We start from the raw sequence: 25,895 nt of genomic DNA on the forward strand, positions 1-25,895 counted from the left end.
CATTAATTTGAAAAAAAACCAAAAAGAGTAAAGTCAACTCATCTGCCTTGTTGAATGGCACCACCCCAGGACCAGTAAATCATAAAAAACTCCTAACAAGGAGCCAATAACTAAATCCATTACCTCCATTTGTGTTTGTACTCATACATAAATACTGGAGGCTTTCCAACCCCTGCAGGTAGCTGCCTTTTGTGTAACAAGGCAGGTACAGAAGGTGGCAGCGAAATGCTATGGCCACGTCAAGAGTGGTCTTGGGTCATTCTCTTGAAACACACCCCGGGACATGTGGCTGAAACTTCAGCTGCAATACAGAAATAGGATGAACAATCAAAACCTCTTTGATAACTAACACAGGCTATCCATATGGACAATGCTGAGTTCTAAAACATCAGGCTTAGGCAAGCAAAGGGAATAAACACGTAATGATGTGAGCATGAACTAAAAATCGATGATGCTCCAGTTCAAGTTCATCAGTTGACCCCTGTGTCCTCACAATTTAATTTTATTCCTTTTCATAGTTTCTAAAAGCTCCTGGCCCTTGCCAAAAGAATGTAAGTGAAAATTTGAAATAAACTTGAAAAAAAAAGAATTGTCTCAATTATTCCACAGCATTTTTCCTCACTTTTAGGAGCTGAAAAATTTTCTATCGGAAAATTGGTCTGTTTTCTTAACTATTGCATTTCGTGATAGATATATTTGTAGGGACAGAAAAAGAACTTAAACCGACAGTGAAGAAATTCCAGCAGTTTTCACAAAATCTTCAGGGAAAAGAAGCAACTTTGTTATTTAACCCACAATGGCACATACATTTCAGGGAAATACCAGTGCTGGAGTACAAATTTGTTACTACAGTTAATTTTGAAAACACATGTACAGTGACAGTGTAACCAGTAATCACAGTCACAGTGTAAGTAGCAAACAGAGGAAAGAAACATAGCTCTGTAAATACAGCATGCTTGTTAAACTTCTCCTAAAAAATTTTGAGCCCCCAACCTAACAAAAAACATAAGTCTTTATTGCCCTGACAGACTCTGCCACACCTTCTTATGCAGATTTAATCTGATAGGAATATAAAGGTGAATATAGCAATACCCTAATTGTGGAGTGATTGCAAAATCATGTAATTTATTTTTCTGCTTTTTAGAATGATTGATTATACTTCTGAAACTATTATCTTTGCCAATATAGGAATCCAGAGCACATTTGGAGTAGTCACTCCTGCTGCGAGCAACTTAGGAGCCTTCTAGGCATGCAAGAGAGACAGAACTGTTTCTAAGGTTCTTCAGTGCTCGGGAGGCAGAGAACAATGAGTAAGAACAGGTGGCTACGAGTGTGACTAGCTGATGAAAGCAACACTCCTTAGTGGAGAGTGAAGATCCAATGGACTGGATGGTTGGATGAACAGATGGATGAAAAGCAACCATTTTGGACTTTCTCCCAAAGAAAACTGGAAACAAGGTTTTAAGACACCATTGGCAGACTAAGCGATTAAGAAAAAAAACTTAAGTTGGAGACTTTGAGTAGAAAAGTGCAAAAGTTACTCAGAATTACTACATACACCTTTGCTGTGTACTCTCATTACTAAATGAAAGCCCAGGAGGGATATTTTATGCAAAGTTGCACATCTGATCTGTGTGTTTGTGTTCATTTGAGACAAGACAGCAGAGAGAAACTATGGCTTATCAGCAGTAGACAGCACAAGACAAGTTGGCTTCTCAGCCTACAGCTCACAAGCACTATTCTGCTACTTGTTAATTTGAAATTTTTTCAAAGTATTAAAAGAACAAATTTTCACAACTCAGGATTTTTTTCCTCCAGTATAAGAACACTGTCTAAAGCAGATTCTTTCTGCAAAATGGCATGTTGGGAGAGTGGGTCTGGCAAACCTACTCTTCAGCAGAACTATTTTCCCAGAAAATGCCTCATCACGCTTAACTTTAGTACCACATTAAATTTCAGTACAGTTTCACAAAGAAATAGCAAGAAGGGAGAGTACCTTACTAGGAACTGTGTCTCAGAGTGCTGTCATCTCTAATTGGATTACGTACTCCATATGTAGCATGGGAAAACCAACCAACACCAGCCTCGACACAGAGGATGCATTCTGCCTCCTTCCTTTCCACACCAACAGAATACCGCTTCCCTCAGGATATACTAAAAAGAGTCACATCTCTTTTTTTGCAATGTACACAGACAAGAGATGTCTGGATTTCTTTGCACCCAGTGGACATGCTTAAAGACCAGCTGGAAACAAATGAGATAGTACCATATCTTACATTGCACAGCTCACAGTGGTAAGTTTCCGCTTCATTTACTTCAGACAGCATACCCAAGCACACTTGTGGTTTGTCTAGCTGTGCTTCTGTTAACATTAATATCATTTAGCCCATACAAGCCCGCGCTTTAGTTATTACATATATTATAATGATTAACAATATAATAGCACTGAAGTTTAAATACTGCCTCATGAGGAAGTAATACAGAGATTTCTAAAAGAAAATCTACAGTAAATCTGTAACAGATTATTCCAAATTTAACCAATTATCATTTTTCCATGAGTAAACTTATACAGGAAAGATGAGCTTTTTCCTTGCTAGAGCACAATAAAGTAACAAGAGGCAATTTACAGTGAGAACTACTTTTAGCTGACATGATACGGCATTGGTGGCTATGTCAGATAGTATATGAGATTTCAGTTCTGAGCACGCTGTCTCTTGGTCTTTCAGGGAAAAAAACTCTACAGAGTAAAACTTTATTTTGGACAGGGGCTGGTTATGAAGTTTGAATAAACCTGGTTTGTTCTGGACAGGCATATCAAATAGAAAGTCATCACTATAATCTTAGCCTTTTTCCTTTTAAGTAATTCCAGAGATTCCCTTGTTGAGAGGGGAGTAAAGAGAGAAAGGAAGCAACTCAGTGTGGGGCTGTAAAACTTCATTTTGGAAGCAAAATTTTAACAAATCACAACAGAATGCTTCAGGTCATTAGCCTGAACTACTTTCCAGTAGTACAAACCTGACTGGTGAAAGTAAACTGATTTTTTCCATGGTTTTGATTTATTGTTGTCTAAAGTAAAAACCAGGAACTTTATTAACAGTTAGGTAAATTATCCTTGTTTAGATCAAAACACATGGCTGTGCCAATTAGTGACTGAGTAAATAACAGCATGAAAAATGGTAACCCTTTATTACAGCCTCAAGTGTAGTGCTGGGCATTTCATGTTGTCTGTTTATCCAAAATGAACAGTAAATAGCTTGCCACATGTTTCTCAGGTCTCCGAGGACTAATTAAACTTGGCCATCCCTGTTCTTGACCACCTGAGTACCAATTAGATCTCCCTGGGTAAACAATGCTTCCAGCCTTTGTCCACTGATGCTTTCTCTGTGGCCCCCAGCTTCTTTTGTGTAGTAGCTCACTATTAGATTTCGCCTGCTAATTCAGCTGAATGGTGCTGAACTGCACCCGTCTGGTCTGTTTTAATAAAGCAATAACTTACCTTAGCTACTAATCTTATGATAAATGAGCCTTATTGATGACTGCTCCTAAGTTTCTAGTTAGCAGGCTCATCTTGCCTTTGCCTTTGCCCACTGTTACACCGTGCACGCTCAGTGTACTGTGCAAGAACTGCAGGCTCTAAAATGTTTCCTGAAGGGCCTTGCCTCCAATTTGACCTCCCAAACAATCCTGATTGTCTCCTTTGAGAGAACCTTCCTTAAAGAAGCTACCTCATTAGTAAGAAACCACAAAGGGTGATAGTACTTTTAGCAATTACTGCTAAGTACCATGAGAGTACTAGTTCTAGAAAGCAGCACAGAAAAAGAAAAAAAGAACAAACCAGGTTGTTAGAACTATCTAATTGTGTGGACACAAAGAATTTAGACCTGAGGCACCTCAAATTATTCTTTCCAATGTGCATCACTTTGTATGTTTTTATAATGAATCTCTCAGGCTTTCATGACACTGAGTTCCACTCATTCTTCCCCTGAATTAAGAACCCTAAATGATGTGCTATTTGCAAACGTATCGATGACTGCTAGTCTTCTCCTTCTATCAGCCTACTGGCAAGTGCTTTAGCAGCACCTTATCCAAAGAAAGAATCCTCTTTTACCATATGGTTGTGTCAAATGTCTTTTAGATGCCACACAGCAATTCTTTATATCCTCAATCTTGTAGACTGGACAAATAGTATCACTAGTAACTATTGCTGCCTGATTTTAATGCTACTGCACATAAAAAGAAGATACCTAAAGTATAACATATTAATAATCTCAGATGAAGGTAAAAAATTAAAAAGCTCTATTAATTTAAATATCTTGTAGAAACCGACAAGTAACACATGGCAAAGGGAAAAAAAGTTATTTTTCATGTGGATATACTTAATGTCCATGACAAGGCTATCGTCAGAATCTGCTAGCACCCTGCAAGGAAGTGGTTTTCTTTGAGAGACACAAGATTAGACTGTGGTGGAAGTTTAATGATCCCTTTGTGCAACAGAAGACAAGGTCACAAGTAGCATGAGAAGGCTTTTCTTTCCACTGAGCCAGAATGCAGAATTTTACACAGCTGATAGAAGTTCCTCCTTCCAAGCTAGTAAGCAGTCCATTTAGATCACCTCTCAGAGTGGGTAGCTCTGGCATGCAAGTATTCATGGATGCTATTCCTTTCGATCAGGGTGAGGTAAGTTTAACTTCCACATTTCAAAACCTAGGGAGATACTTTTCTATGTATAACTTGTGGGTAAAACAAAAAGCTCAAATGTCTCACCATTGGTGATTCCTACAAAGGAAGATCTTCACATCATACCAAGAAACCTGACAATGGGGAGTAGGCATCTTCTTTGAAAGGGCCAACATGGAGCCATGTTGGATAGCATGGAGCAGTTACATTAAGTAACTGCTACTCTGAAAGGAAACTTCCCTCTATTTGGGCAGTAGAAACTTATGGAACATTGTACATAGATAATCTAACCGTGAAAGCAATACCAGTACTTTTTTTAATGACAATAAATGCACCTTGAATACTGTGTTGCACCTCGAATACTGTGTTCAGTTCTGGGCCCTTCGCTCCAAGAAGGATGTTGAGTCTCTGGAGTGTGTCCAGAGAAAAGCAACAAAGCTGGTAAAGAGACTGGAGAACAAGTCTTACGAGGAGTAGCTGAGAGAGCTGGGGTTGTTTGGCCTTGAGAAGAGGAGGTTGAGGGGAGACCTCATTGCTTTCTACAACTACCGGAAAGGAGGTTGTAGAGAGGTGGGTGCTGGCCTCTTCTCCCAAGTGACAGGGGACAGGACAAGGGGGAATGGCCTCAAGCTGCGCCAGAGGAGGTTCAGGCTGGACATTAGAAAAAAAGTTTTCACAGAAAGGGTCATTGGGCACTGGCAGAGGCTGCCCAGGGAGGTGGTTGAGTCACCATCCCTGGAAGTATTTAAAAGACAGGTGGATGATCCAGGAGGTCTTTTACAACCTACTGATTCTCTGAATAAAAGGGTTGATGACAGGTGTTGCTTAGAAATGAAGCTGCTGTTGCCCCTTCCATGCAGAATGGAAATGGGTGATAGGAGAGCATGAAGCTCAAAACGGTGAGTTAAGGGACTGAAAGTGGGTCTGTTACTTATTTGTAATATGTATCACTTGCAAACTATTGTACCATTTATACATATTTAAATACAAACAAAGCGAAAATCGTATGAAGACGCACGAGCTTTGCAATTAAATCAGCTCAACACATGATATTGGGTTCCTGTAAAAAGCTGTGAGGTTATTGTTCTGAGTATCATTACAATAAAAGAGCCCATAGTTAATGTACCACAAATTAGCAGTATCAAACAGCACTCTCAAATAAAAAAAAAAGTCCCATTCCAAAAGACAGTCAGCAATATGACTGGGATATTAAAATTTGCCAGCCATAAGCTTCCTCAGAGAAACACCAATATCTGTCTACAGAGCAAAAAAAGTTTTGAGGTCATGGCAACCTTATTTGTGAGGAGTAATGACAAAATACAGCTAGTTTGTATTGAAGTACATTGGAAAAGACAATTACCCAGAGGATTAGGTTTCCAGAACTGAATTCATGCCTTGAAGAGCACTGTATGTTGATGGTATCCCAACCAGTCTCCCTCGGAAGCTGACCAGTTTGCATGGTGGCAGTTCATGTCATCCAGGCCTGTCATACTCTATTACAAGGCATGTGGCTAAGCCATCACGAATCCATTTGCTGTGAAACAGTGTCTGACAGTGCCTCAGCCCCATGGCTCCATCACACTAAAAACCTCTGCTTTACAGAAATACCCAGTCAGTTAAGGGAGATGGATCCAAAGGAGTGAAATGTGTTGTTTTTTTTTTTTTTCTTCTAACATTTCTCTACTGGGTCTAAATAAAGAAATTTAAAGTGTTCCAAAGAAGGCAACAGTGCTTGTAAAGGGCTTTCCAATAGCCACTTACTGCAGCAATTGCCAATATTTTTGTTTGTAAAAGATAATTGCCTTTCTAGATCATTTAGGAAACAAGCTTAGCTCTCAGCTTCAAAACTCCAAAGACTTTGCATTTAACTATACTTAGACATTAAATGCTTTTTCTTGCATACAGCAAAAAACACAGAACCACTTTAAGATTCATATACAATGATATTTTATAAAGTATTAAATATAAAATGTACTTTATTTTGAATATATAATGTATGTAAATGTTAAAGACTAATTATTTATTGCTAGACTCACTGAAATTCCACAATATATCTTGAAATATTAACCTTAATATTAAATATTAATATTAAGGGCTATGCTTAGTTTGGCTACATAAAAATTACAGGGGGAGGGGGAAACTTTGAATTAAAGAGAATTTACAGCAAGTGAAGTAATAGGAATGAGAAATATCCCGAAAGTGTTTGCTCAGTTTTATACATCAGTTCTTTTTATGGTACACCCATCTTCTTGTGTACACTTCATATAAGCACTCGTGAGATCAGCTTTTATTACCCTGAATGGTCATATGAAATAAGAATTTCCACTGTATCTGTAGAAACAGTATTTTAAATTGACCTGACCCCATATAAGCAGCACAAATGCTTACTCTCCCCATTCAGTTATATACTACATAAAATACTCGTATTGTCTAACTTACTTGTTGAATTAACTATTTACAGCAATAAAAAAAATAATAATAGTTAACCTGCTTTTATATTTTTCTTAAAAGCCAAATGGAAATGAAATGAGAAATAAATATAATCTACTTCAAAAAGTTTAAAATGTAATGTAATGTATTGCTCAAATACATTCCATTTTAGCTGTTAAGTGCCCTGAAACATTAAGAGCTCTGAGTTTTGTGGTCACCTAAGCAATCTTAATTTGATCCAATTGCATAAAGATTATGCTTCAGCCTCACTGACCTTTTGGGTTGATTCAAAGCTTCATTATTAGTTAGATATTGTATTACAGTGACAGTCTTCATGAAGATGTGACTGGATCTATGTTTCTAGATCCTTAGCCACGTGGAAACTGTTTGAGTTTCAGAAGTGTTAAGCTCCCACAAACTGACTCCAACTGAGATCAGATCTTGTTTGTGCTTAGATGCCTTCACCTCTAATGGTACTCCAAAGCGGGATGCTTTTGGTCATACCGCTGTGTTATATGGACACTCTAAAAACAGGACCAAGATCAGGGACTCTCTTGATTATCAAGAGATTGTATAAGGAAACACAATATTGAGTTTGATACTGGGCTGCAGTCCTGACCAGACTTCTCAAAGTGTCCATGATCATCTTTTCAGAAGATACTGTCCCTATTACTTTTCAATGCTGAGAAAATGGCAGCTGCACCCAAGTGAACACCAAGGATGTGACATTGTTCCTGCTTGGAATTACTTTGTTTTAAAAGTATGGCTAAAAACAAATGCCCTGCTTATAACACTGAAAAATATCCTCCATATCATACCAATTATGTGCATTCAGTAATGGCAGTTTATTCCATACATTTAAAACAATACATAATTGTTCTGTATATATTTACCTTCAACTTCTGATTTATTTCAACCAGTGTTTGCATTATAGAATACAAATGTAAATAGTTTCTTTATACTTCAGAAAACTGTAGTGCTGTCTTTGCAAAAGGTTCCACGGATATCTGACATATAGAAAACATTCTTCTAATGTGAAGAACTAGTTGTCTTCATGTATTTTAAACCCAAAACACTTTATTTACCAAACATTTAAGATTAAATTTCTGTTCATAGATGAAGTTCAAGACACAATATCATAGAATGGTTTGGGTTGGAAGGCACCATAAAGATCATAAAGTTCCAATCCCCCTGTCACGGACAGGGACATTTTCCACTAGATCAGGTTGCTCAAAGCCTCATCCAAGCCTTGAATATCTCCAAGGATGGGTTGGTTATCCACAACTTCCCTGGGCAACCTGTTCCAGTGCCTCACCACTGTAATCATAAAAAGTTTCATCCTACTATCTAAGCTAAATCTTCCCCCTTTCAGCTTAAAACCATTACCTTTCGTCCTGTCAGCAGACTCCTTGATAAAAGACTCCCTCCTCAGCTTTCCTGTAGGCCCCCTTTAAGTACTGGAAGGCTGCTATAAGGTCTCTGAGGAGCCTTCTCTTCTCTAGGCTAAACAAGCCCAACTCTCTCAGCCTATTAACTTTCTACAAAACTACAAAAATAGCAAAAATCTTATTTAACTGTTTTAAAACTGCAAAAGTGAAATAGGAGGTTACACTCTTTTCTTTACAGGTTTCTTCCACATTCCAAACAATCGACTTATGGTTGTTAGTTTAATTCATGCTTTAGCTTTGGGCCCCTGACTACAAGCAGAACATTGAGCTGCTGGCCATGTCCAAAGAAGGGCAACAAAGCTGGAGAACAAGTCTTATGAGGAATAGCTGAGAGAATTGGGGTTGTTTAGTATGGAGAAAAGGAGGCTGAGGAGAGACTTTATTGCTCATTACAACTGCCGGAAAGGAGGTTATAGTGAGGTAGGTGTTGGTTTCTTCTCCCAGGTAACAAGTGACAGGGCAAGACGAAATAGCCTCAAGTTGTGTCAGGAGAAGTTTAAAATAGATATTAGGAAATATTACTTCAGGGAAAGTGTTGTCAAGTGTTGGAGCAGGCTGCCCAGAGAAGTTGAGTCTCTGTCCCTGGAGGTATTTAAAAAGTGTGGAGGTGTGGTGCTTAGAGATATGGTTTAGTGACGGACATGGCAGTGTTAGGTTTACAGTTGGACTTTAAGATCTTAAAGGCCTTTTCCAACCTAAATGATTCTATGATTGCAACGGGAAGAAGTAAATTTTTGGCAAACTAAGAAAATGAACTGGACTTTTTCTAACCTGTTTTTGTATTCTAAGAGGATAAATGCATTTTGTGACAGGATTTGTTCTTAGATTTACTCTCTATGGATTTCAGACACAGAGATCAGAAACTGGGGACTTGGAAAACCAAGCTTTTAATCTATCCCCCAAAGCTACAAATGCAGGTTTCAGGTTTTCAAGGAAATTACAGTAAAGAGCTCTTTAAGAAGGAACTTAATCTCTGATAATGTTGGACTTTAAAACATGAGACAGTATTGCCTTTATTGCAGAACTGTTAAGACATTCCCTGGGTTTAAAACTAAAGTCTTTATATCCACTGTGCTTATAAATAACTCTGAAGTGTTTTATTCTCAGAAAACTAAAAAGCACTGCTATTATTTGTTACTTTTACATAATGTAGAGGTAAAGAATACTAAAGTTCTGAGCAATATACATTCTCACCAATGAACATGAAACTGTTCTTAATCAAACTTTTATAAATACAAATTCATAACACAAACTTCATCCTTAATAAATTTACTTCTCCCTAAACCGCTTTCTCTTTTTCTAAAGCAGACATCATTTTGTTTATACTTCAGAAAAAAGTTGTGATGATAAATGGGCAAAAATCTTTCTTAGCCTTGCTGACAGTTCCAATAAATACATACATGCATTATTACTGCAGATCAATATAAAAATAAATTTGCTCCAGCTTGTTACTGAATGAAAAAAAAAAAACAGTTTTCTCTTTGGTCATTTTTAACTGTGTTAATAAAAGCAAAGACAATTTGGAAACACAGAGCTAGATAAAGTGTCTATAGATACCATTCACAGAGGACATCAATTAATAACGTCTCATGCACTACAGTTTAATAATTAGGACACTAAATGAGCCTGCAGGAAACTTGCCTGGAAAAGTTCACTTGGCCAGAGATGGACTTTCAGATGCAAATAGTTTTTTCAAAAGGCTCCCTTCTATATCTTTTATCATCATATTACAGTCTTCATGGGCCACTAACACTTATACACAGTTTTAAGTCACTGAAAACTTATCATGTTTTATTTATGGAGTGCTACATGACTTGTTTCGATTTTTTAATTTTTATATTTATTTTTATTTCAGATTAAACTACCCTGTGAATTTGACCAAACATATCTATGCTCAAAAATACATACACTCAACTCATGCTGCAAGAAGTAATTCATTAGTGTTTACAAACTGCTGCAAAGATTTAAAAGGTAATCTACAATCTAATAGCATCATTTTTGTAATCTGTGTCACCGGAAAAATAAATTGTCTTCTAAATTGTTTGAGTATACACTATCAGGTCAGGTTTCAGCAAACAGTATCAAGTTTTTGGATTCTTGTCTTGGTAGCTTCCTATATCTCTCTGAGAAAAGAAAAACAGTTACAATTAACAAGGCTGGTTTTGTTCAAACTATTTAACAGGAGACTGTTTCTTTTCCTTTATATGCTCTAGTTCTGTTTTTGCTTTGGGGTCATTAATAGCTTCTTCAGATTTCCTTCTTCTGTTTTTCCTTTTGCATTTTTTAAGCATATCTTGAATAATTAAAAGCATGGCAACATGCATTTCAGCTCAGTGGAAATCTATTATCAAAACGTGTGATGCCCATGTCACCTCTAATCCTCTCATGGCTCTTCAGAGATCAAACAGATGACAATTCATCTAAATAGAAGTCAGTTCTCAAAAGGTTACAGGTACCTGTGCCAGAAAAACAGTAATGATTCCCTGAGAGCACCATAATAATCAATAAACCCTTTGTCTTGAAAAACATCAGTAGTATACTTCAGATAAACCACAGGAATTAAGCCAGCCAATGATACGCACTGGGATAGCTCAAGCCTATGTACTAGTTATTTAAAAACCATGAAAAAATATTTCTTAATTCCTTTCATCTTTCTTAAATGATCTAAAATATATGGATATCCACATATAAACATGCTGAATCTCATAGCAAAGAAGAAGAAAATTTCTTATGCCTAGCTTAGATCTACATTCTTACTTGATGACACGTATGGGCCACACAGATGCCACAAATTATGAAGAAGGCAGCCTAGTTTTGAGCTGCAGCTCTTGAACTATTTAATTCTGCTTTGATGTAAACCTGCTTTGATTTTTAGGTCTTATTTTATCTAATTCATAATTGTTTTAAGCTTACAACAGGAAACACATCTGGAAAAAAACAAAGAATTGTTGGCTCTGCTCTCCACATTCATCCTGGTATGCAAGTAACTTGACATGGAATTTGCTTTTGTATATAAAGCATATAAGTAATTGCATAAATAAGCATACCATAGACTTCAGTAAAGCAGTTTACATGGCATTTTAAGGATTAGGAACTAAGCAGTGGGTGTGTTGTACAAATACAGCTGAGAAATGAAGGGAAAAACAATTATTCTGCTCCTTACCCCAGGCCCTGGTGGGAGGGAGTAAGTTGTGGCAGATATTGGGTTTTCTTAAGCCAAGGCAAGGTTTTGATAGCATAATGCAACAATGTTGGTTGCTATGAAAAAAAAGCAGTTCAAAAATTTCAGGAGAAGCATGGAGGAAAAGTACAAAGATATCAGAAGGCTGAAGTTCAAAGTATTGGAGAAGATCCCAAGACCAATTTGGTCAGACAAAGAAGCAAACCCACCCACAGTTCTTCCCTCAGATTCTTCATGTCCCTGCAGTCAGGCTTGCAGTGCCTTTTCATTGCTTCTGCAACATTTCTGTTGAATTTTTTTCCCATGAGCACTGTGGAAAATAATTAATGCTAAAATTGATTTCAGTAAACTAATTTTATGAACTAGTGTTAATCCTGATATAGGACCTGTGATCCCCTAAAGATTTGCTGCTGTCAAAGGAAACATCTTAAGAACACAAAACCAGCTAGATCAGCAATTCTAAGATTACAGACTAAAAGCACTGTGAGGATTTTGATGCCTAACTCTGAACCTGATCAACTCTGCATTGTTGGGAATACTTAATGACTATTCCCTAACCTCAGTGTCAGCCACAGCTTCTTCCTTAGATCTCCTTCAGCACTTTAAAAATATAACTTCCTGCTTTATGCCAAATTTTCTTAAAGAGGGAGAAAGTGTTTGACATCTAGTTCACGCCTAAATGAGTTTGCATCTATAAACTAAGGGAATCTGAAATATCCTAATTTGGGCACTTCAGAGCTGGATGTTCACACTGCAGCTTTCACACTTTTTAGAGTCTCTTTTTCAGAGTGGCATCCATCACCAGCTTTTTTAAAAGCATTCTGGAGAGTTCTCTGTTTCCTTTCCAGTGCAATGAGAGCACTTGCTTAGGTTATAGGAGACAAGCTCACTTCCTTCTTCTTCAGCTTTTGAAAAATCAAACCCACAACTCTAAACACTCAGTTGTCACCTAGTTTGACTCTGATAGTGTTTGCACAAATGGAGAAGAGAAGAAAAGAAGAGTTAGAAGATGATAGTGGAGCAGGGGTATCTGTTTCATTCAGTTTGCTAGGGACAAAGAAGAACATATCCCCACATTTCAGTTTATAAGAGCACCTGCAGTTCAGGCTCTTCTCTAGGCTGGTTGCTATATTTTAGGCAATTACTGAACCGTATAAGCAGTTCTTAAAACACATCCAAAACCCTTTCCAGTATTAACAGTCTCCTTTGACTGAATAACATCATTCCATGCAATTCTTGATATCTCTCCAGCAGAGCAAATGCCTCAGTGCAGTGACCGCTTCAGCAGGTGCAAGAAGAACCTCTCCAAAGAGCTACTGGCAATGCTGCTCTTGCCATGGCCTTCCATTGCCTTAGAAAACTGGAAAGGTCAGACGGTAGTTGACAGGAAAAGGAAAGGACAGCGTTGTCCTTATCACACTGCTTTGTCACTGTTGCATGGCCAGATTATCTCGTTGGGTAACAGAGATAATCCCATGTGATTTAGACAACTGATCACGTAATTTTGATACCTAGAACAACCACCAACAGTGGTTTCAAACCAGCCAAGGGCCTGAAATACATTCACATACATTGGTTTAATCATTTATCCTGAATAATGCACAGATATGTAAAAAAATGAGATCTTTATGTGCAGAATTTGCCTCCATTCACTGGAAGAAAATATGTCTTAAGGATAATGTCATCTGCTCTACCACAAACAGCAGGCATCTTGCATGCTGCTTACATTAAACTCTCAGTGAGTAAGGTAAATGACATAACTTCTGCTTTAAGTTAGCATTCTCCCACTATAACAGAAAGAAGATCAAAACCTTGCCATTAATCATATCTTTGCTCTTAAGCAGCATCCTACTATTACTTCAAGATATGTTTTCAGCAAGTAATAAAGTACTAACAAGATAATGGTAGAGGAATAGCAAATGAAATCCATTCTTGCTTACATTTGTTCCACTCCTCTGCACTGATAGTAAAAAGCCATAAAATGGGACACTGAAGATATCCATATGTAGTGCGTTAAAATGAAGAAAAAAACAAACACCCTAGTGGATACAATTTTCTCTCATGCATCATCAACTACTTTCTGCCTAGCTTATACTAAGCTGCTAAGAAGCAATAAAAAGCTGTAATTGGAGATCTACAGAAGGCTTGGGGCATGTAAAAATACACTAGCCTAAAGAATAACAGTTCTCACTCATAGAATTCCTCTTATCCACCTTCTTTTCCATATTTTGGACATCCCCTTGACTGAGAATCCACATTTCTGAAGTTTTAGTCAACGACTGGATGTTCACCTCAAAACATTTCTAACTTCGGCAATTTATGACTTTGGCAATACTCATATCGGTTCCAGAGCCTAAAGTGTGGCCTGCCAGTCTAAAATCCATTAATATACTGCATTTCCCAAAGTTTTCCAGGAGACCACCAGAAGGATATATAGGCCCTATCTGGCATACCCATAGCCAAATCCATCTATCTTACTAGGTTTCAGAGAAGAGATCAGCTCAAGAGGAGTGGGCAATTCTCCATTAGTACAATAGGATGAGATCAATCATAGAGACATCATTCCACACAGGAAACTCTGCAAAGTAACAGGGGGCTGTATTCATGTGATCCAGTGCACACAAATCTTAAAATACCCATCACTTCATGGTAAGGAGGTTAAAATCTAACACCCCATTAAGGAATTATATCCCACCAATACCTGGCACATGAAAACTATATTCAGTGAGTAAAGCATGTAATCATGTGTATATTATTAGGTTAGAATATTAGTCTTACTTTCCAAAGATTTAAATCTTGCAGATCCATCACCACTTCATGGAAAAAATATAGGCTATGTCTCAGGGCAGAAAGCAACAGAATGTGGAATTTATCACGCAAATAAAAAAAAAATCAAAAAAACTTTTACTTGAGCCTTTTTCTTGGTTTTGTTTGTTTGTTTTCCTTGAAAGAAGTTGCCACTTAGCCCCAGGATCTTTGACCTTGATAGTAATTGCATCAAATCTCAGCGCCAATTAAGAAAGCTCCAGCCTACATCAACTAGATCACCAACTAGAATTATGAGTGTTCTTGAAGACAATAAGCATTACTGCAACTGTTTCTGGACTTGACTCTATGAGTTTGATCCGGGCAAAAATGTTAATAGCCTTCCAAAATATACCTGCCTGTCAGAAACTGATATTTAGAGGGGTTACATTAACTTTTTATATTGCCCACATCTTTCTGAACAGTTGGTGCTACTACAAACTAACAAGAATAAATGAACAGGGAATTATGAAGATTCGGACTAATCCTATGTGACAGCAAGTAATCGTATGATTAAAATCAACTTTAATAAGAAATAAAACTAAAATTACTATTACTCGTGACGAATGTGTTCATGAAGTAATTCATACTACATTCATATTACATTATGTGACTGAGAGCAGCCCTGCAGAGAAGGACTTGGCGTTGCTGACTGATGAGAAGCTCAACATGAGCCGGCAATGTGCGCTCGCAGCCCAGAAGGCCAACCGTATCCTGAACTGCATCAAAAGAAGTGTGGCCAGCAGGTCAAGGGAAGTGATTCTGCCCCTCTATTCCTCTTCAGTATAGAGGGACTATATATAAAGGCTTCTGGGGATAGGACCAGCAGGAATGGGTATAAACTGGAGAGGGGCAGATTTAGACTAGACAGTGGGAAGAATTTCTTCACTATGAGAGTGGTGAGGCACTGGCACAGGTTGCCCAGGGAAGCTGTGACTGCCCCATCCCTGGAGGTGTTCAAGGCCAGGTTGGATGGGGCCTTGGGCAGCCTGATCTAGTGGGAGGTGTCCCTGCCCATGGCAGGGGGGTTGGAACAAGATAATCTTTAAGGTCCCTTCCAACCCAAACTATTCTATGATTCTATGATTCTACATCGTGCCAATTCCATTAAGAAACAGTACTTCTGCTCAAAAAGAACTCCAGTAAAATATTAAAATTATAGCCAACTGCTAACTCTAATGTTTTCACTTTAAAAAAACTAGAAAACATCAGCTTTTGATTTTTACTTTTTAAAATGTTTTCAAAGAAAACTTTCAGCAAAAGCAAGAACATGTGTTCCTTCTTACCACTACCTGGAATGCACATGTACTTTCAAATTAACAAGAAATAATCCTAAACTGCTTGATTGCAACAGTGGAACAGAAATCTAATAATTAAAATGCAAATTGGTAGGTGCATGTTAATGAAATTAGTAGTAAAAGATAACACACAACCATAAAGAATACTCATTTAAATTCTTCTAAAAGTGAGCAGAATTTGGCCAAGGTTGGATCTTTATGTACACAGATGTAGCACTGCTTCTGTGACCCAGCTGTAGATCAGATGTAACAGTAGTGAAGACTGAATTCACACACTGAGAAATATTACAAGACCCAATTACAACCTCCAGCTCTTCTCATATATTCCAGTGAATCTATTCCGGTTAGATCTCATTGTATTTCTGAATCCTTCTGGCTTTACTACAGTGGAGCTGCTTATCGCAATACAATACATAACACTTGCTTTCTCCATTCTATTGCCCAAGTAACTTGTTTGCTTGTTTTCAAGAAGAAGGTACTAAACTAGCAGTATCCAAACTATCACAGTCATCATGGATAAACCTGCTTTACTGCAAAAATTCATTACTGGAAATATCTGCAGTTTTACAACTATCGTAAATGCTGCCTAAAAAACAGTTCCTGAAAAACAGTTCTGAAAAACAGTTCTGAAAAACAGTTCTGAAAAACAGTTTGCATGTCCTTAACTAAACCAGAAGAAAACAATATATATACATACTGCTTTAGTACCAAACAGTTACAAAGAAGTCAGCTCCGCAGTGCAAAACCGTACCATTGGTCTCCAGTTTGTCCTTGTCTTTGATCAAGTCACACATTGTTCATTCAAATCTTCTCTCACTAAAGAGGGTATAGGGTGCATTTGTATTCCCTTAGGCTTCCATAGTTTCTACAAATGTGAAAATTCATACAGGGAATCCACCCCTCATAGAACAAGGGTAACTCTCAGCTTCATAAATGTACAGCATACTGTTTCCAGTCTTTGTTTTGACCTTTTCCATAGTACTTAACTTATAATCTTCTCATATTGCATTTCTCTCATACCTGGGCACTCTAGAAATTTCACTAAAATGACATTTCCCCAGTGCTAAAATAACAACTGGGCCTGCACATAGAAAGAACAAAACTTCAGATGAATTGTCTCCATCTCTGTCAGCACAAACAAAACCTGGAGCACACTGAACCCTGAAAAATATTTTCACAGGTTTCTGCCATATTTAAGACATACTTTACGAACGTCTATTGGGTAAGAGTTACCAGAAATTTTGTATTTAGTGTAAGGCAGTGAGGAGGACAGCCAAATCAAAGGCTTATGGAAGGAAGAAAGGCTGTTTTGGCATGTAGCTGTCATGAGTTATTTGATGGGACATATGAAACCTAGTACATCACATTCATATCAAAAAGAAACTACATCCAACAGTGACCGAAATACATGTCCTTACTATTGTTGCAACCTGAGAGCCTGACCTTCCACATTATATTTAACAGGAGACAGAATAAGAGCCACATAGAGAATATTATCTATGAAGGCTCTTAAAAATAAATATTTGCAAGTCCTAAAGAAAACATTAAGAAATAAGAGGTGTATGAAAAATTGTTTATGAGCTCAAATGCACAAAAATTGTCTTTTTTTTATGTACTTATAAATTAATCTCTTTGTAGAAAGAAAAGGAAGACTACACAGGCATATATCACACAACACAGAACTCCAACAATTACTTATTTTTTATTTCCATCTATAAATTTGAAATGCAGTTGCCAGCTTTTTTGGTGCCTACTGCAATTTTCCTGCAGACACTAGTCTCCAGACAATTTATGATAAGATTGATACATTAAGTATGAAGTGGTTTCACTATTTAGCCCTTATATCACATCTATAATTTGCTTATCAATTTCTTTCAGGGAAAATACAGTTTTATGCTAAAAAAAAAAGCCCTGATAAAATTGGTAAGGCACAATTACTCGTAGCTTCAAGCCTAGTCTTAGATACACTCTTCCATCCATTTAATTTCAGCTACATGAATCTCTTGAATTTTGTGCCTGTCAATTTACACAAAATTGCAAATACTAGTTTGTTTTTCAGTATGCAAATCTTTTCTCTGTACATTACTTTCAAACTGACCCAGAATTAATAGCAGCCTATCCAGTAACCGCTGAAATTCACATTTGAACTCTGCATTCATTATTATCAAAGAAACTGTCCACAGGATTTTGCTCAATTATATGAAAATTGTTAAGGAATTATTGGAGGGAGTTGCAGTAATGCAGTCTAAATGTTGCACATGAATAATACACTGATTAAAAAAACATTACATGGAAGAGTTTAGAGCCAAAAATCTTGATTCAACAAGATTTTACTTTAATAAAACTATTTCATAAAATTCATTAACTGCTAAATTGCTATCAGAAACAGGTGAGCTTTCTACAAGCCCAGAGCAGTCCAGTTCCTCATGCTATTCTTCTCCTGGACTGAACAGAGAGTCACTTAAGGAGAAGCTCCTTCCCAAAAGTCAGCCACATGGGGAGATAAAGGGGGTGCACACGCACACACACTCTCTCTCTCTCTAACATTCTTCTAAAATATTTCTGGTTTTCTGTTCCACATACATACGTGCTCATATTTTTTTTACAGGGATGGCTGGAGTTTCTCTGTAATCACAGTTAGGCCACAGATACACTTTTGAATTAATTACAACTTTCACATTAGCTGAAAATTTGACTTCTCAAGTTTGAAATAGTCTGCACAAAATTCAAAAAAACTTAATTTGACAGTGTTTTTTAATGCTTCTTGGCAATTTTTGTGCAGCTTTCTCTTCTTTCTTCTAGGCGCTCTTCACCTGTACTGTATCTGTCATGATGCAACAAGACTTGAGATTCATATCATATGAAAAAGAGAAAAGTACATCACTTTACACAAAGCAGAAGTCATCTAGACATTCACAGAGAAGACTGAAGGTACATCGTGAGGTATCTACTCTTAAAGGCACTTCAACAGAACTTCTGAATAAAGATAATGATGTTCTCTGCCAATAACATCTGACTGAAGGTATTTTTACCTATTAAAAAAGCTTTTATTTTCTTTTGTTTCTTTACTAGTTATCATTTTTTCAAGTAAAACACATAGTAGAGGAATGTGTAATCTTTCATCCTCTAGAGCAACAGCATTAAGAGTTTTATAGTTTGTGTTAGACAGAAGATTAAAAAGAAAAATACTGACAGATCTGTTATCAGTAGTTACCAAAAGTCCTGCTGCTAAAGCCTTTGCCTGAACAATGAGATATCATTAATACAGAAGCTTTCCCAAAGGGAACACATTTTGTTGACTCTTAGAAATAAGTGACCACTAGTGTAGTTTCTTCTTAAACCCATGTATTAAAGGAGATACTCCACAAAGTTTGATCTTTCCACCTTACCTTTGCTGATACAGAACTTTCTATTATATTGCACACCTTATACATCTATATAGTTTATAGACTCTAATTTATACAAGATTGAAAATATTATGAATTTTACTATGGATATGCCACAGTGTTCCACACCTATGGTGCCAGATGTTGTGCAAACTAAGAGATTAAGATTTAAATAGTAAATAGCCAGTTATCTGAAACTGGGCTCTTTGAACTCCATTGACTGAACAGAACAATCTAAATTACTGGGATAATAAAAAACAGCGCACACACACTCATTCATTCCTTTGACCACTTCTCTTTATAGCTGTCTTTTCACCAGTCAAGCAACAGGATCACGTATGAACCTTTGATCCCAAAGAACCTGTAGTTCCAAGTGTATTTAATCCAGTGCTTGACAGTCCTTGAAACAGCATTACTGTTTGTTTTGTAGTTCTACAGGGAGTGGATGCCAGGTAACATGCTGACCTTAAAGTCATTAACAAGATGATGGTCTTTTTCATTTGTTCGTAAAGAACAGAGCATATCCATAAAATAAAAACATAATGACGATAGTTAAAAATAAGCCCTTACTAGAAACATATTTTGAAACTCCAGTGGGCTTTGAGCCTTCAAAGAACCCCAACTAGCAGGAGTCAATATCCAAATACTATGCTCAATGTGCAGAAAAAGAAAATCCTAGAACCCCTGAAGATTGCTTTGCTGCAGATACAATATGGATTTCAAACTGAATAAACTCTGTGACTCAACTTCTCAAAAACTGGGATGAGGAGTTAGGGAAAAAGACACCTATGAAAAGTCCAGTAGTGGCAAGCTTAGCCCTTAGAAACTGACAGCGGATCTGTAAGTCTTATCATGTTTGTCCCTCACCTTACAATTGTATCTTATCAGCAATGTTGCTGGCTAATTTCCAACCAAAGGGAAGATGTTTACTGAAAATTACTTTAGAACATACCTCTGTGAGGATTTACTTAGCAGATACTCACAAAGCCACCAGAAGAAAACATTCATGTGAGATTTCAAAAATATTCATTTAGCAACCTAAGGTAAGGACAAAGAAAATAAATGCACAACACGGAATACTAATTGAACTCTAAATTGCCACTTATTTCTTTTTTTCTCCAAATATATGGGTTTTCCACTATCAATACTCAAATTAACCACTTCATTGTTCTCCTAAAACCTCTTCCAATTTCCTTATATATCAAATTATTGGCGGACTGCTGAGGTGGAGCTGCTGAAGAACTTCTTTCCTATAAAACCTTTGTAACATCCAGTTCTGAATATCCTCAAGGATGGAGATACCACTGTCCCCCTCTGAATTATCTTTGAAGCCTCTTCCCCCTCTTACTGTGCTTGAAGACAAACTTGTTCTCCCAGCCCTCATTTGCTCTTCAGCACATCTCCATGAGACCCTCCTAAGCATATTGATGAACAAGTCATAATCTGCTTTACTAAAGGCTAGGATTATAATTCCATATATCTTGTTTGCTCCTCTCAGGATTTTAAACTTTACGTCTCACGGTCATGGGGCCAAAGGCTGCCATCAGTCACTGGCACCTGAAATGGGCCCCCACTCCTGCTGCTTTCACAGGGGAAGAGTTGCTGCCCACCAAACACTTCCTCACTGCCTTTCACACCTGAACTTTGGTCCAGACTTTGACTGCCAGCCCCAGGGAACAGAGTCATAGAATAGTTTGGGTTGGAAGGGACCCTTAAAGGTCATCTTCTCCAGCCTCCCATGAGCAGGGATATCTTCACCTAGATCGGGCTGCTCAGAGCCCCATCCAACCTGGCTTTGAGTATTTCCAGGGACGAGGCATCTACCACCTCTCTGGGCAACCTGCTCCAGTGTTTCAACACCCTCATTGTAAAAAAATTCTTCCTTATATCTCTACCTATCTTTATATAAGCCACCTTTAAGTATTGAAAGGCTGCAATAAGATGTCCATGAAGCCTTCTTTTCTCCAGGCTGAACAACCCTACCTGGATCAGCCTTTCCTCACAGGACAGGTGTGCTAGCCCTCTGATCATTTTTGTGGCCCCCCTCTGGACCCGCTCCAATGGGTTCATGTCGTTCTTGTGCTGAGGGTTACAGAGCTGGATGCAGTACTCCAGATGGTGGTCTCATTACCACAGAGAAGAGGGGAAGAATCACTTCCCTTGACCTCCTAGCCACACTTCTATTGATGCAGCTTTGGATAGGTTTGGCTTTTGGGGCTGTCAGTGCACGTTGCAAGCTCATGTCCAGAGCATCATCTGAAGCCTTCCTTGCCTGGTTAGCAAAAATGTTCTTGCTACACTTCCTCAGACAGATCATGTCTCAGCATTCATCAACAGAACGCTTCCACAAAGAAGTTGGAAAAGCCAAAGCCATTTCTGTAGTAACAGTAGGATTTTGACCAATGGTCACTGACAGATCGATTAACTGAGCTTACTGGAGGGTTTGTTTTGGTTTCACAGAGCAAATTATCTTTCAGATTCATTAATGTACTGGTTGCTAGAATAAAACATATACTTACTAAGTTTATAGATAATGTGAAGGCAGGAACCAGTTTAATCATATTAGAAGGCAAAATAGTACTTACAATTAGTTTGATGAAATGGGGAAATGGTCTAAGATGATGAGTGACAGTCAACAAATAAGTAGGTGTGAATACAGTGTAAACAACTATATGTATAAATACCAGATTGGAAACAGCAGGCTAGATAGCTGGTATAACAAAAAAGTCTGCAGTTTACAGTAGATAAACCAAATGAGTCATCAGCATCACACTACTTCAAACAAACCCCCAGAAAAAGAGAGAGATACCAACAAGGTAAGAATTGTAAAATACATGCAGTTATTCTTTCTCTACATTCAATGAAAAGGCCTCAGCTGGAGGCCTGACTTCAGATTGGGGAAGCACATTTCAAGAATTATGTGGACCAACTGATAAAAATCCAGAGGAGGACAACAGGCACAATCACGAACCAGGAAGCACAACCAAAGAAGAGTATGAACAGTTCAGTTTGAAGAAAACTGTGGAAAGATATATATAACAAACAAACCTATCAAAGGCTACTGTAGAGAAGAAAGTTGCACGACAATAGGGAAAGGCAGTAGAAATAATTGTCTTAAATTACAGCAAAAGAGATTTCACATACATCAGGACTGGATCTAACAGCAGTGTGAACAAGAAGCATGGTCATGCCATTCATCCAGATACTTCGAATGAGAGAAGAATATACTTGCCTTACCATTTCCAAATAAATCTATATCTGGGCAAGTCACTGGGACACATTTTCTAGTTGTAAGGAAGCTTAAGCAGTAAAATGACAAGGCTTTCACAGCCAGATGTTTTTTATTAATAAGTTAGACAAAGACAGGCCGATACTGCCCTGCAGCCTCAGAAATGGCTTACCTGAGCCTTGATTGATCCTTCGAGTTTTTATAAAAACATGAAACAATTTAAGTTGGAAAAGACCTCCATGATCATGGAGTCCAACTATAAACCTAACACTGCCAAGTCCACCACTAACCCATATCCCTAAGCACCGCATCTACTCATCTTTTAAAAACTACTGGGGTGGGGACTCAACCACATCCCCTGGCAGCCTCTTCCAGCGCTTGACAACAATTTCTGTGAAGAAATTTTTACTAATATCCAGTCTAAACCTCCCCTGATGCTACTTGAAGCCATTTCCCCTCGTCCTATCACTTGTTACTTGGGAGAAGATACTGACATCCACCTCACTACGATCACCTTTCTGGTAGTTGTAGAGAGACATAAGGTCTTCCTTCAGCCTCCTCCAGACTAAACAAGCCCAGTTCCCTCAACTGTTCCTCATTAGACTTATGCTCCAGACCCTTCACCAACTTTGTTGCCCTCCTTTGCACACACTTCAGTATCTCAATGTCTTTCTTGTACTGTGGGGCCCAAAACTGAACACAGGATTCGAGGTGCAGCCTCACCAGTGCCAAGTACAGGGGCATGAGCACTGCCCTGCTTGTACTAGCCACATCATTTTTGATACAAGCGAGGATGCTACTGGCCTTCTTGGCTACCTACACACACTGCTGGCTGAAGGTATTCCCAGAGGCAAAGGTAAGCAGGACAGTGAAGCAAAGCAGTCAGAAACAAAAAATGATGCTAGTGAAACTGAGCCTGAAAAAAGGTCAGAAAATAAAAAAAAAAAAAAGAAGAAGAAAAAGAAGAAACAGAAGAAAAAAACCAAAGTTGCCCACTGATGCAGAGAAACCTCAAAATGAATCTACTACAGTACAGGAACCACCAAGGACTGAGGATGCTGAGGAGTTTCCTGATCTGGCAGCTGCTTCTGATAGAAGAAACAGACTAGGATTTCAGAAAATATCATTTACTCCTGCTGTCAGAAAGCAGTCTGAAATCCATCTCCCTGAAGAGCCTTGGGATAGTCGGTCTCCCATACTGGACGGAACTTCCAAGGTGGATGCACTGTCAGGGAAGCAAGTTTCATTTTCTACTGCAGAAAGAAAGAAAAGAAAATGCAGGAAATATCCAGGAGCAGTGGTTATAAGAGTCAAATTTCTGTGCAGTTGTATTTGGGTGGCGTGCTGGCAGTCTTGAAGCAGAAAACAGAAAAGTCTAAACAGTCTTCTAAACCTGTGGTACTTTCAGTTGGTGGTGCCATACCATTGCTTTCTAAAGAACATGCTACAGCCACAAAAAGTCACTGACTAAACCAAGGAAAGATGCCACATAACCCTTTGGATTCCAGCACTCCTTTGGTAAAGAAAGAAAAACAGAGAGAAGCCCCTAGAGCAAAGAGACTAACACTTCTTAAGAGGATTATTCTGAAAGAAAGAGAACAACAAAAACAGCAACTCTTGCTAGAACAGACAGCAATCACAAAAGACGAAGATACTATTTGTCAGTCTGCAGAAAATATTACTGAAGATGAAGCACTTCTGCAGCACAGTCAAGCAGCTGTTCCTGTAACACAAGTTGCTGAAAGGTTTGTGGAGAACACAAGGATCAAGGAATCTACAGAAGGTTCTGTGTCTTCAAAGCAGCTAAACCCCAATCTTATAAAAATCCATAGTAGGAATTTTAGAGATTATTGCAGGCAAGTACTTTGTAAAGAAGTTGACAATTGTGTGACAGATCTCTTAAAAGAACTGGTTCGTTTCCAAGATGGCTTGTATCAGAAAGACACAGTGAAGGCTAAGATAAAACACAGGCTTGTTACGGGTCTCTGAGAAGTTTTGAAACATCTCAAGCTGAAAACCCTGAAGTGTGTCATCATCTCTCCTAACTGTGAAAAGATTCAGTCAAAAGGTGGGTTGGATGAGACTCTATACAACATTATCGACTTTGCCTGTGCACAGAATATCCCATTTGGTTTTGCCCTGAATCACAAGGCTCTAGGTCACTGTGTGAACAAAGCAGTGCCTGTGGGTGTGGTGGGAATTTTTAGCTATGATGGTGCTCAGGACCATTTTCATAGAATGGTACAACTGACAAAAGAGGCCAGAAAGGCCTACAAAGATATGATATCAGCTTTAGAGGAAGAAGCTGAAGGAGGACTAAGGGTAGCCCAACTCAGCATCTTAACCAATGAACATGAAAAAAAAACGGCTTATCAGAAACTGGGAAAACATCTTCCAAGGACTCTGACGAGGACATACCTAATTATCTTAAAATCCAGAAGAGAAAACTTGAAAGAGAATATAACCTGTATGCATTGGGACTGGAAAAAAGTGCAGCTGCTGACCTGGTGATAGTGAGTTCAGAAGAGCTTCAGTAAATCCAGATCTGGTTATACTGGGCTTTTACCACTTGGGTTTTTTCAGATCCCTAGGAAGAGGATAGCAAAATAAAATAATTTAGGAAATACCTGAAATCAACTAGGTAAACTGTTCTGAATCCTTTTATGCAAAACAGACACTGGAGCACATGAGGCCCTGGGTAACGGTTTTATGTTGTATGTTCTCTACAGGTACCTAAAAGGAGGTTGTAGAGAGGTGGGTGTTGTCCTATCACCTATCAGGTGGGAGAAGAGAACAAGAGGAAATGGCACTAAGCTGCATCAGGGGAAGTTTAGATTGGTGGTGGTTGAGTTACCATCCCTGCAGGTGTTTAAAAGGCGAGTACATGAGGTGCTTGGGGATATGACTGGACAGGTATGGTTGGAGTTGATGATCTTAACGATCTTTTCCAACCTTATGATTCTATGATTCAATATGAAAAATATCTAGTAAATTACTTTGAGTATTCTAAGGTATGGTCATCCTTGCACATTCAGTAAAAAGCAACAAAACCACATGTGTATGGAAGAAAACTGCCATAAAATCCAAGACTGAGAAAACAGGTTGCTAAGTCACCACCACACGGTCAGCAGAAATAGTCCATTTATCAACTTTGCAAGAAACTATGAGCTCTCCAGACAAAAGACATAGAAGAGATGCTGAATCCTAGACCCACTTGCTCTATTTAGAATCTGAGCAGCAAGGAGTGCCCTTGGAAACAATATGTCTATCAGAGGCCAGATGATACTTTAAAAGGGTAAAGCTGGAATGACAGAGCAACAGAAACAAGACCTTCACATGCAAAAGCAGACTCATATTGTTTTATCTTCCCATCTCCCTCCCATCCTTTCAGCTGTTTATTTTCTGCAATAATTAGAACCCTTGATAATTACTTCTTAAAGC

At 38.2% G+C, this 25,895-nt stretch overlaps 1 protein-coding gene and 1 pseudogene across 3 annotated transcripts in view; one reads left to right on the forward strand and one right to left on the reverse strand.

Annotated features, from left to right (window-relative positions):
- NKAIN3 (sodium/potassium transporting ATPase interacting 3) overlaps positions 1–25,895 on the reverse strand; it is a 376,724-nt gene that overhangs the window by 334,171 nt on the left and 16,658 nt on the right. The gene's annotated exons all lie outside the window — the stretch shown is intronic.
- LOC128851246 (selenocysteine insertion sequence-binding protein 2-like) overlaps positions 1–25,895 on the forward strand; it is a 104,061-nt pseudogene that overhangs the window by 61,929 nt on the left and 16,237 nt on the right.

Source organism: Cuculus canorus, chromosome 2, assembly GCF_017976375.1.
Source record: "Cuculus canorus isolate bCucCan1 chromosome 2, bCucCan1.pri, whole genome shotgun sequence".
Classification (NCBI taxonomy): domain Eukaryota; kingdom Metazoa; phylum Chordata; class Aves; order Cuculiformes; family Cuculidae; genus Cuculus; species Cuculus canorus.